Consider the following 12,520-nt stretch of genomic DNA (forward strand, 5'->3'; position numbering starts at 1 on the left):
CGAGCCAGCCCAGAGCCCAGCCTAGAGCCCAGCCTTGAGCCGTACCTCGCAAGTGCCGGGCAGAGCCCAGATCCCAGAGCCGATACCCTATCCGAGCCCAGAGCCGAGCCTAGAGCCGAGTCCAGGGTCGATCCCTGAGCCAAACTCAGAGCCGAGCAGAGCCGAGCCCAGAGCCCGGCCCCGAACCGAGGCTCGAGCCGAGCCAAGAGCGGAGCAGATCCCTGAGCCCAGCCCAAAGCCGAGAGGACGCAAGCCCAGAGCCGAGCCTCGAGCCCAGCCTAGAGCCGAGTCCAGAGCCAAACCCAGAGCCGAGCCTCGAGCCAAGCCCCGAGCCTGGCTCGCTGCCGAGCCCCGAGCCGAGCCCAGACCGAACCTCGAGCCGAGCCAGAGCCCAGCCTAGAGCCGAGCCGAGCCCAGAGCCGATCCTCGAGACCAGCCCAGAGCTGAGCCGAGACGAACCCATAGCCGAACCCTGAGCCCAGCCCAGAGCCGAGCCGAGCCAGCCCAGAACCGAGCTTCGAGCCCATCCCCGAGACCAGCCCTGAGCCGTGCCTCAGCAAGCGCCGAGCAGAGCCCAGATCCCAGAGCCGATACCCTAGATCAGCCCAGAGCCGAGCCCAGAACCGAACCTCGAGCCCAGCCCTGAGCCAAGCCTAGAGCCGATCAGAGTCCAGAGCCCAGCCTAGAGCCGAGTCCAGATCAGAGCCTCGAGCCTAGCCCCGAGCCAAGCCTCGAGTCGAGCCTACACCCCAGAGCAGATACCCTAATCCACCCCAGAGCCGAGCCGAGTCGAGCTCAGAGCCGAGCCTCGAGCCGAGGCCCCAGCCCAGCCCATAGCCCTGCCCAGAGCCGAGCAGAGCCGATCACAGAGCGGAGTCTAGCTGAAGACCGAGCCGAGCCCAGAGCCCAGCCCCGAGCCAAGTCAAGTGCCGAGCCGAGCCCAGAGCCGAGCCCAGAGCCGGCCCCGAGCCGAGCCTCGAGCCGAGCCAAGAGCGGAGCCGATCCCTGAGCCCAGCCCAAAGCCGAGAGGAGGCAAGCCCAGAGCCGAGCCTAGAGCCCAGCCTAGAGCCGAGTCCAGAGCCGAGCCTCGAGCCGAGCCCCGAGCCCGGCCGAGCACAGAGCCCAGAGCCGAGCCTCGAGACGAGCCCCGAGACAATCCCCAAGCCCAGCCTAGAGCCGAGGCGAGCCGAGTCCAGAGCCGAGCCCAGAGACGGCCCCGAGCCGAGCCGAACTGAGAGCCCAGCCTCGAGCCTCGCCTCGCCAAGTGCTGAGCCGACCCCAGAGCCCAGAGCCGATACACTAGCCCAGCCCAGAGCCGAACAACAAGCCGAGCCCCGAGCCGAGCCTCGAGCCGAGCCCAGAGCCGTGAGCCTAGCCAAGCCAAGAGCCCGGCCCCGAAACGTCCCTCGAGCCGAGCCACGCCCAGCCCAAAGCCGAGACGAGAAGTACCCAGAGCCGAGGCATGATCCGAGCCCCGAGCCGAGGCGAGCCGAGTCCAGAGCCGAACCCAGATCCGAGCCCCGAGCCCAGCCTAGAGCCTAGGTGAGCCGATTCCAGAGCCGAATCCAGATCCGAGCCACAAGCGCAGCCTAGAGCCGAGGCAAGTTGAGTCCAGAGCCGAACCCAGATCCGAGCCCTGAGCCCAGCCTAGAGCCAAGCCGAGCCGAGTCCAGAGCCGAGCCCAGAGCCGGCCCCGAGCCGAGCCGAACCCAGAGCCCAGTCTTGAGCCGAGCCTCCTCAAGTGCTGAGCCGACCCCAGAGACCAGAGCCGGTACACTAGCCCAGCCCAGAGCCGAACAACGAGCAGAGCCCCGAACCAAGCCTCGAGCCGAGCCCAGAGCCAAGCCGAGCTGAACCCAGAGCCCGGCCCCGAACCGAGCCTCGAGCCGAGCCGAGACCAGAGCCGATCCCTGAGCCCAGCCCAGAGCCAAGCCGAGCCAGCTCAGAGCCGAGCCTCAAGCCGATCCCCGAGCCCAGCCCAGAGCCGAGTCGAGCTGAGCCCAGAGCCGATCCCTGAGCCCAGCCAGCCCAGAGCCGAGCCCCAAGCCATGCCTCGCCAAGTGCCGAGCCGAGCCCAGAGCCGATACCCTAGCCCAGCGCAGAGCAAAACCTCGAGTCGTGCCTAGCACAGAGCCCAGAGCCAATCCCCTAGACCAGCCATGAGCTGAGCCCCGAGCCAAACCTCGAGCCGAGCCTAGCCCAGAGTCCAGAGCCCAAGCCTCGAGCCGAGTTCAGGGTCGATCCCCGAGCCCAAATCAGAGTCGAGCAGAGCCGAGCTGAGAGCCCAGAGCCGATACACTAGCCCAGCCCAGAGCCAAACAACGAGCCGAGCCCCGAGCCGAGCCTCTAGCCTAGCCCAGAGAGTGAACCGATCCCCTAGCCAAGCCCAGAGCCCGGCCCCGAAACGTCCCTCTAGCCGAGCCACGCCCACCCCAAAGCCGAGATGAGACGAGCCCAGAGCCGATGCACGAACCGAGCCCCGAGCCGAGCCGAGTCCAGAGCCGAGCTGCGCCAAGCCCAGTGCTGAACCCCAAGCCGAGCCCAGAGCCGAACTTCAAGGCGAGCCCCGACCCAAGCCTCGAGCCGAGTCGAGCCCAGAGACCAGAGCCAATAACCTAGCCCAGACCAGAACCGATCCCCGAGCCGAGACCAAACAGAGCCACTAGCCAAGAGCCGAGTCCAGAGCCGAGCCGATCCCCGAGCCCAGCCCCGATCCGAACAGAGCCGAGCCCAGAGCCCGGCCCCGAACCGAGCCTCGAGCCGAGCCAAGAGCAGAGCCGATCCCCGAGCACAGCCCAAAGCTGAGAATAGAGAAGCCCAGAGCCGAGCTTCGAGCCCAGCCTAGAGCCGAGTCCAGAGCCGAGCCTCGAGCCGAGCCCCGAGCCCGGCTCACAGCCGAGCCCAGAGCCGAGTACAGAGACCGGCCCCGAGCCGAGGCCTGAGCCAAGCCTCGAGCTGAGTCGAACCCAGAGCCCAGAGCCGATCCCCTAGCCCAGCCCAGAGCCGAGACGAGCCAGCCCAGAGACGAGCCTCGAGCCCAGCCCCGAGCCCAGCGCTGAGCCGTGCCTCGGCAATCGCCGAGCAGAGCCCAGATCCCAGAGACGATACCCTAGATCAGCCCAGAGCCGAGCCCAGAAGCGAACCTCGAGCCGAGCCCCAAGCCAAGCCTTGAGCCGATACCCTAATCCACCCCCGAGCCGAGCCGAGTCGAGCTCGGAGCCGAGCCTCGAGCCGAGGCCCCAGCTCAGCCAATAGACCTGCCCAGAGCCGAGCAGAGCCAATCACAGAGCGGAGTCTAGCCAAAGACCGAGCCGAGCCCAGAGCCCAGCCCCGAGCCAAGTCAAACGCCGAGCCGAGCCCAGAGCCGGCCCCGAGCCGAGCGGAACCCAGATCCGAGCCCTGAGCCCAGCCTAGAGAGGAGCCGACCACAGAGCCCATCCCCGAGTCGAGCCCAGACAGAGCCACTAGCCAAGAGCCGTGCCGAAAACTGAGCCGAGCCCAGCCCATAGACGAACCCCGAGCCCAGCCCAGAGCCGAGCAGAGCCCATAGCCGATCCTTGAGCCGAGGCCCGAGCCAAGCCTCGAGCCTAGTTTAGCCCAGAGCAGATCCCCTAGCCCAGCCCAGAGCTGAGCCGAGCCGAACCCAGAGCCGATCCCTGAGCTCAGCCCAGAGCCGAGACTAGCCAGCCCAGAGCCGAGCCTCAAGCCCAGCCCCGTGCCCAGCCCTGAGCCGTGCCTCGGCAAGCGCCGAACAGAGCCCAGATCCCAGAGCCGATACCCTAGTCCACCCAGAGCCGAGCTGAGTCGAGCCAAGAGCCCAGAGCCGATCCCTGAGCCCAGCCCAAAGCTGAGAGCAGACAAGCCCAGAGCCGAGCCTCGAGCCCAGCCTAGAGCCGAGGCAAGCTGAGTCCAGAGCCGAACCCAGATCCGAGCCCCCAGCCCAGCCTAGATCCGAGCAGATCCGAGTCCAGAGCCGAGTCCAGTGCCGGCTCTGAGCCGAGCCGAACCCAGAGCCCAGCCTCGAGCCGAGCCTCGAGCCGAGTCCAGGGTCGATAACCGAGCCCAACTCAGAGCCGAGCCCAGAGCCCGGCCCCGAGCCGAGCCCAGAGTCGATCCTCGAGTCGATGCCCGAGCCAAGCCTCGAGCCGACTCGAGCCCAGAGCCGATCCCCTAGCCCAGCACAGAGCTGAGCCGAGCCGAACCCAGAGCCGATCCCTGAGCCCAGCCCAGAGCCGAGACGAGCCAGCCCAGAGCTGAGCCTCGAGCCCAGCCCTGAGCCCAGCCCTGAGCCGTGCCTCGGCAAGCACCGAGCAGAGCCCACATCCCAGAGCCGATACCCTAAATCAGGCCAGAGCCGAGCCCAGAAACGAACCTCGAGCCGAGCCCCGAGCCAAGCCTCGAGCCGAGCCTAGACCCCAGAGCCGATACCCTAATCCACCCCAGAGCCGAGCAGAATCGAGCTCAGAGCTGAGCCTCGAGCCGAGGCCCCAGCCCAGCCCATAGCCCTGCCCAGAGCCGAGCAGAGACGATCACAGAGCGGAGACTAGCTGAAGACCGAGCCGAACCCAGAGCCCAGGCTCGAGCCTCGCCTCGCCAAGTGCCGCGCCAACCCCAGAGCCCAGAGCCGATACCCTAGCCCAGCCCAGAGCAAAACCTCGAGCCGAGCCTAGCCCAGAGCCCTGAGCCAATCCCCTAGACCAGCCATGAACCGAGCCCCGAGACAAGCCTCAAGCAGAGCCTAGCCCAGAGCCCAGAGCCAATCCCCGAGAGCAGCCCAGAGCCGAGCCTCTAGCCGAGTCCAGGGTCGATCCCCGAGCCCAACTCAGAGCCAAGCAGAGCTGAGCCCAGAGCCCGGCACGGAAACGAGCCTCGAGCCGAGCCAAGAGCAGAGCCGATCCCTCAGCCCAGCCCAAAGCCGAGAGCAGACACGTCCAGAGGCGAGCCTCGAGCCCAGCCTAGAGCCGAGTCCAGAGCCGAACCCAGAGCCGAGCCTCGAGCCGAGCCCTGAGATCAGCCGAGCACAGAGCCCAGAGCCGAGCCTCGAGACGAGCCAAGAGCAGAGCCGATCCCTGAGCCCAGCCCAATGCCGAGAGCAGACCAGCCCAGAGCCAAGCCTCGAGATCAGTCCAGGGTCGATCCCCGAGCCCAACTCAGAACCGAGCAAAGCCAAGTCCAGAGCCCGGCCCCGAACCGAGCCTCGAGCCGAGCCAAGAGCGGAGTCGATCCCTGAGCCCAGCCCAAAGCCGAGAGCAGACAAGTCCAGAGCCGAGCCTCGAGCCCAGCCTAGAGCCGAGTCAAGAGCCGAGCCCAGAGCCGAGCCTCGAGCCGAGCCCCGAGCCCAGCCGAGCACAGAGCCCAGAACCGAACCTCAGACGAGCACCGAGCCCAGCTTAGAGCCGAGCAGAGTCCAGAGCCGAGCCTCGAGCCGAGTCCAGAGCCGAGCCTCGAGCCGAGCCCCGAGCCCGGCTCACAGCCGAGCCGAGCAGAGCCAAGATACCGACCCTGAGCCGAGCCCACACCGAACCTCGAGCCGAGGCCTGAGCCCAACCTAGAGCCAAGCAGAGTCCTGATCCGAGCCTCGAGCCCAGCCTAGAGCTGAGTCCAGGGCCGAGCCTCGAGCTGAGCCCCAAGCCCGGCTTACAGCCGAGCCGAGCCGAGCCCAGAGACCAGCACTCTGCCGAGCCCAGAGCCGAACCTCCAGCCGAGGTCCGAGCCAAACCTCGAGCCGAGTCGAGCTTAGAGCCCAGAGCCGATGCCCTAGCCCAGCCCAGAACCGAAACGAGCCAGCCCAGAGCCGAGCTTCGAGCCCAGCCCCGAGCCCAGCCCAGAGCCCAGCCCTGAGCCGTGCCTCGGAAAGCGCCGGGCAGAGCCCAGATCCCAGAGCCGATACCCTAGTCCAGCCCAGAGCCGAGGCTCGAGCCGAGTCCAGAGCCAGGCCCCGAACCGCGCCTCGAGCCGAGCCAAGAGCGGAGCCGATCCCTGAGCCCAGTCTAAAGCCGAGAGAAGACAAGCCCAGAGCCAAGCCTCCAGCCCAGCCTAGAGCCGAGTCCAGGGCCAAACCCGGACCCCGGCTCACAGCCGAGCCCAGAGCCGAGCCCAGAGACCGGACCGCGCTGATCCCAGAGCCGAACCTCGAGCTGAGGCCAGAGCCAAGCCTCGAGCCGAGTCGAGCCGAGATCCCAGAGCGGATACCCTAGCCCAGGCCAGAGCTGAGTCGAGCCGAACCCAGAGCCGATCCCTGAGACCAGCCCAGAGCCGAGAGGAGCCAGGCCAGAGCCGAGCCTCAAGCCCAGCCCCGAGCCCCGCCCTGAGCCGTGCCCCGGCAAGCGCCGAGCAGAGCCCAGATCCCAGAGCCAATACCCTAGATCAGCCTAGAGCCGAGCCCCGAACCGAACCTCGAGCCGAGCCTCGAGCCGAGCCTAGACCCCAAAGCCGAATCCCTAATCCACCCCAGAGCCGAGCCGAGTCGAGCTCAGAGCCGACCTCGAGCCGAGGCCCCAGCCCAGCCCACAGCCCTGCCCAGAGCCGAGCAGAGCCGATCACAGAGCGGAGTCTAGCCGAAGACCGATGCGAGCCAGGAGCCCAGCCCCGAGGCAAGTCAAGCGCCGAGCCGAGCCCACAGCTGAGCCCAGAGCCGGCCCCGAGCCGAGCGGAACCCAGATCCGAGCCCTGAGCCCAGCCTAGAGCCGAGCCGAGCACAGAGCCCGGCCTCGAGCCGAGCCTCGCCAAGCACCGAGCCGACCGCAGAGCCAATCCCCGAGTCGAGCCCAGACAGAGCCACTAGCCAAGAGCCGTGCCGAAAACTGAGCCGAGCCGAGCCCATAGCCGAACCCCGAGCCAAGCCCAGAGCCGAGCCGAGCCGAGCCCAGATCCGAGACCCGAGCCCGGACTAGAGCCGAGCAGAGCTGAGTCCAGAGACCAGCCCAGAAATGAGCCTCGAGCCGAGACCCGAGCCGAGCCTCGAGCCGAGTCAAGACCAGAGCTGATCCCTGAGCCCAGCCCAAAGCCAAGAGGAGACGAGCCCCAAGATGATTCACGAGCCCAGCCCAGAGCCGAGCCGAGCCACCCCAGAGCCGAGCCTCGAGCCGAGCCCCGAGCCGAGTCCATGGTCGATCCCCGAGCCCAACTCAGAGCCGAGCAGAGCCGAGACCAGAGCCCAGCCCCGAGGCAAGTCAAGCGCCGAGCCGACTTCAGAGCCGGCCCAGAGCCGGCCCCGAGCCGAGCCCTGAGCCCTGCCGAGCACAGAGCCCAGAGCCGAGCCTCGAGCCGAGCCTCGAGACAATCCCCAAGCCCAGCCTAGAGCCGAGTCGAGCCGAGTCCAGAGCCGAACCCAGATCCGAGCCCAGAGCCCAGCCTAGAGCCGAGCCCAGAGCCGTGAGCTGATCCTCTAGGCAAGCCCAGAGCCGGCCCCGAAACGTCCCTCGAGCCGAGCCACGCCCAGCCCAAAGCCGAGACGAGACGAGCCCAGAGCTGAGGCACGAGCCGAGCCCCGAGCCGAGCTGCGCCGAGCCCAGTGCCGAACCTCAAGCCGAGCCCAGAGCCGAACCTCAAGCCGAGCCTCGACCCAAGCCTCGAGCCGAGCCGAGCCCAGAGACCAGAGCCGATAACCTAGCCCAGACCAGAACCGATCTCCGAGCCGAGCCCAAACAGAGCCACTAGCCAAGAGCCCTGCTGAACACTGAGCCGAGCCGAGGCCAGAGCCGATCCCCGAGCCCAGCCCAGAGCCGAGCCGAGCTGAACCCAGAGCACGGCCCCGAACCGAGCCTCGAGCCGAGCCAGCTCAGAGCCGAGCCTCGAGCCGATTCCCGAGCCCAGCCCAGAGCCGAGCCGAGCTGAGCCCAGAGCCGATCTCTGAGCCCAGCCAGCCCAGAGTAGAGCCCCGAGCCGTGCCTCGCCAAGCGCCGAGCCGAGCCCAGAGCCCAGAGCCGATACACTAGCCCAGCCCAGAGGAAAACCTGGAGCCGAGCCTAGCCCAGAGCCCAGAGCAAATCCCCTGTACCAGCCATGAGCGGAGCCCCGAGCCAAACCTCGAGCCGAGCCTAGCCCAGAGCCCAGTGCCAATCCCCTAGACCAAACCAGAGCCGAGCCTCGAGCCGAGTCCAGGGTCGATCCCCGAACCCAACTCAGAGCCGAGCAGAGCCGAGCCCAGAGCCCGGCCCCGAACCGAGCCTCAAGCCCAGCCTAGAGCCGAGCCGAGCACAGAGCCAGCCTAGAGCCGAGCCCAGACCGAATCTCGAGCCGAGACCCGAGCCCAGCCTAGAGGCGAGCAGAGTCCAGAGCCGAACCTCAAGCCCAACCTAGAGCCGAGTCCAGGGCCGAGCTTCGATCTGAGCCCCGAGCCCGGCTTATAGCTGAGCCGTGCCGAGCCCAAAGACCGGCACCGAGCCGAGCCCAGACCGAACCTCGAGCCAAGGTCCGAGCCAAACCTCGAGCAGAGTCGAGCCCCAGAGCCCAGAACCGATGCCCTAGCCCAGCCCAGAGCTGAGCCGAGCTGATCCCTGAGCCTAGCCCAGAACAGAGCCGAGCCAGCCCAGAGCCCAGCCTAGAGCCCAGCCTTGAGCCGTACCTCGCAAGTGCCGGGCAGAGCCCAGATCCCAGAGCCGATACCCTATCCGAGCCCAGAGCCGAGCCTAGAGCCGAGTCCAGGGTCGATCCCTGAGCCAAACTCAGAGCCGAGCAGAGCCGAGCCCAGAGCCCGGCCCCGAACCGAGGCTCGAGCCGAGCCAAGAGCGGAGCAGATCCCTGAGCCCAGCCCAAAGCCGAGAGGACGCAAGCCCAGAGCCGAGCCTCGAGCCCAGCCTAGAGCCGAGTCCAGAGCCAAACCCAGAGCCGAGCCTCGAGCCAAGCCCCGAGCCTGGCTCGCTGCCGAGCCCCGAGCCGAGCCCAGACCGAACCTCGAGCCGAGCCAGAGCCCAGCCTAGAGCCGAGCCGAGCCCAGAGCCGATCCTCGAGACCAGCCCAGAGCTGAGCCGAGACGAACCCATAGCCGAACCCTGAGCCCAGCCCAGAGCCGAGCCGAGCCAGCCCAGAACCGAGCTTCGAGCCCATCCCCGAGACCAGCCCTGAGCCGTGCCTCAGCAAGCGCCGAGCAGAGCCCAGATCCCAGAGCCGATACCCTAGATCAGCCCAGAGCCGAGCCCAGAACCGAACCTCGAGCCCAGCCCTGAGCCAAGCCTAGAGCCGATCAGAGTCCAGAGCCCAGCCTAGAGCCGAGTCCAGATCAGAGCCTCGAGCCTAGCCCCGAGCCAAGCCTCGAGTCGAGCCTACACCCCAGAGCAGATACCCTAATCCACCCCAGAGCCGAGCCGAGTCGAGCTCAGAGCCGAGCCTCGAGCCGAGGCCCCAGCCCAGCCCATAGCCCTGCCCAGAGCCGAGCAGAGCCGATCACAGAGCGGAGTCTAGCTGAAGACCGAGCCGAGCCCAGAGCCCAGCCCCGAGCCAAGTCAAGTGCCGAGCCGAGCCCAGAGCCGAGCCCAGAGCCGGCCCCGAGCCGAGCCTCGAGCCGAGCCAAGAGCGGAGCCGATCCCTGAGCCCAGCCCAAAGCCGAGAGGAGGCAAGCCCAGAGCCGAGCCTAGAGCCCAGCCTAGAGCCGAGTCCAGAGCCGAGCCTCGAGCCGAGCCCCGAGCCCGGCCGAGCACAGAGCCCAGAGCCGAGCCTCGAGACGAGCCCCGAGACAATCCCCAAGCCCAGCCTAGAGCCGAGGCGAGCCGAGTCCAGAGCCGAGCCCAGAGACGGCCCCGAGCCGAGCCGAACCGAGAGCCCAGCCTCGAGCCTCGCCTCGCCAAGTGCTGAGCCGACCCCAGAGCCCAGAGCCGATACACTAGCCCAGCCCAGAGCCGAACAACAAGCCGAGCCCCGAGCCGAGCCTCGAGCCGAGCCCAGAGCCGTGAGCCTAGCCAAGCCAAGAGCCCGGCCCCGAAACGTCCCTCGAGCCGAGCCACGCCCAGCCCAAAGCCGAGACGAGAAGTACCCAGAGCCGAGGCATGATCCGAGCCCCGAGCCGAGGCGAGCCGAGTCCAGAGCCGAACCCAGATCCGAGCCCCGAGCCCAGCCTAGAGCCTAGGTGAGCCGATTCCAGAGCCGAATCCAGATCCGAGCCACAAGCGCAGCCTAGAGCCGAGGCAAGTTGAGTCCAGAGCCGAACCCAGATCCGAGCCCTGAGCCCAGCCTAGAGCCAAGCCGAGCCGAGTCCAGAGCCGAGCCCAGAGCCGGCCCCGAGCCGAGCCGAACCCAGAGCCCAGTCTTGAGCCGAGCCTCCTCAAGTGCTGAGCCGACCCCAGAGACCAGAGCCGGTACACTAGCCCAGCCCAGAGCCGAACAACGAGCAGAGCCCCGAACCAAGCCTCGAGCCGAGCCCAGAGCCAAGCCGAGCTGAACCCAGAGCCCGGCCCCGAACCGAGCCTCGAGCCGAGCCGAGACCAGAGCCGATCCCTGAGCCCAGCCCAGAGCCAAGCCGAGCCAGCTCAGAGCCGAGCCTCAAGCCGATCCCCGAGCCCAGCCCAGAGCCGAGTCGAGCTGAGCCCAGAGCCGATCCCTGAGCCCAGCCAGCCCAGAGCCGAGCCCCAAGCCATGCCTCGCCAAGTGCCGAGCCGAGCCCAGAGCCGATACCCTAGCCCAGCGCAGAGCAAAACCTCGAGTCGTGCCTAGCACAGAGCCCAGAGCCAATCCCCTAGACCAGCCATGAGCTGAGCCCCGAGCCAAACCTCGAGCCGAGCCTAGCCCAGAGTCCAGAGCCCAAGCCTCGAGCCGAGTTCAGGGTCGATCCCCGAGCCCAAATCAGAGTCGAGCAGAGCCGAGCTGAGAGCCCAGAGCCGATACACTAGCCCAGCCCAGAGCCAAACAACGAGCCGAGCCCCGAGCCGAGCCTCTAGCCTAGCCCAGAGAGTGAACCGATCCCCTAGCCAAGCCCAGAGCCCGGCCCCGAAACGTCCCTCTAGCCGAGCCACGCCCACCCCAAAGCCGAGATGAGACGAGCCCAGAGCCGATGCACGAACCGAGCCCCGAGCCGAGCCGAGTCCAGAGCCGAGCTGCGCCAAGCCCAGTGCTGAACCCCAAGCCGAGCCCAGAGCCGAACTTCAAGGTGAGCCCCGACCCAAGCCTCGAGCCGAGTCGAGCCCAGAGACCAGAGCCAATAACCTAGCCCAGACCAGAACCGATCCCCGAGCCGAGACCAAACAGAGCCACTAGCCAAGAGCCGAGTCCAGAGCCGAGCCGATCCCCGAGCCCAGCCCCGATCCGAACAGAGCCGAGCCCAGAGCCCGGCCCCGAACCGAGCCTCGAGCCGAGCCAAGAGCAGAGCCGATCCCCGAGCACAGCCCAAAGCCGAGAATAGAGAAGCCCAGAGCCGAGCTTCGAGCCCAGCCTAGAGCCGAGTCCAGAGCCGAGCCCAGAGCCGAGCCTCGAGCCGAGCCCCGAGCCCGGCTCACAGCCGAGCCCAGAGCCGAGTACAGAGACCGGCCCCGAGCCGAGGCCTGAGCCAAGCCTCGAGCCGAGTCGAACCCAGAGCCCAGAGCCGATCCCCTAGCCCAGCCCAGAGCCGAGACGAGCCAGCCCAGAGACGAGCCTCGAGCCCAGCCCCGAGCCCAGCGCTGAGCCGTGCCTCGGCAATCGCCGAGCAGAGCCCAGATCCCAGAGACGATACCCTAGATCAGCCCAGAGCCGAGCCCAGAAGCGAACCTCGAGCCGAGCCCCAAGCCAAGCCTCGAGCCGATACCCTAATCCACCCCCGAGCCGAGCCGAGTCGAGCTCGGAGCCGAGCCTCGAGCCGAGGCCCCAGCTCAGCCAATAGACCTGCCCAGAGCCGAGCAGAGCCAATCACAGAGCGGAGTCTAGTCAAAGACCGAGCCGAGCCCAGAGCCCAGCCCCGAGCCAAGTCAAACGCCGAGCCGAGCCCAGAGCCGGCCCCGAGCCGAGCGGAACCCAGATCCGAGCCCTGAGCCCAGCCTAGAGAGGAGCCGACCACAGAGCCCATCCCCGAGTCGAGCCCAGACAGAGCCACTAGCCAAGAGCCGTGCCGAAAACTGAGCCGAGCCCAGCCCATAGACGAACCCCGAGCCCAGCCCAGAGCCGAGCAGAGCCCATAGCCGATCCTTGAGCCGAGGCCCGAGCCAAGCCTCGAGCCTAGTTTAGCCCAGAGCAGATCCCCTAGCCCAGCCCAGAGCTGAGCCGAGCCGAACCCAGAGCCGATCCCTGAGCTCAGCCCAGAGCCGAGACTAGCCAACCCAGAGCCGAGCCTCGAGCCCTGCCCCGTGCCCAGCCCTGAGCCGTGCCTCGGCAAGCGCCGAACAGAGCCCAGATCACAGAGCCGATACCCTAGTCCACCCAGAGCCGAGCTGAGTGGAGCCAAGAGCCCAGAGCCGAACCCTGAGCCCAGCCCAAAGCCGAGAGCAGACAAGCCCAGAGCCGAGCCTCGAGCCCAGCCTAGAGCCGAGGCAAGCTGAGTCCAGAGCCGAACCCAGATCCGAGCCCCCAGCCCAGCCTAGATCCGAGCAGATCCGAGTCCAGAGCCGAGTCCAGTGCC

This window comes from Athene noctua, unplaced genomic scaffold (assembly GCF_965140245.1).
Source record: "Athene noctua unplaced genomic scaffold, bAthNoc1.hap1.1 HAP1_HAP1_scaffold_53, whole genome shotgun sequence".
Lineage (NCBI taxonomy): Eukaryota > Metazoa > Chordata > Aves > Strigiformes > Strigidae > Athene > Athene noctua.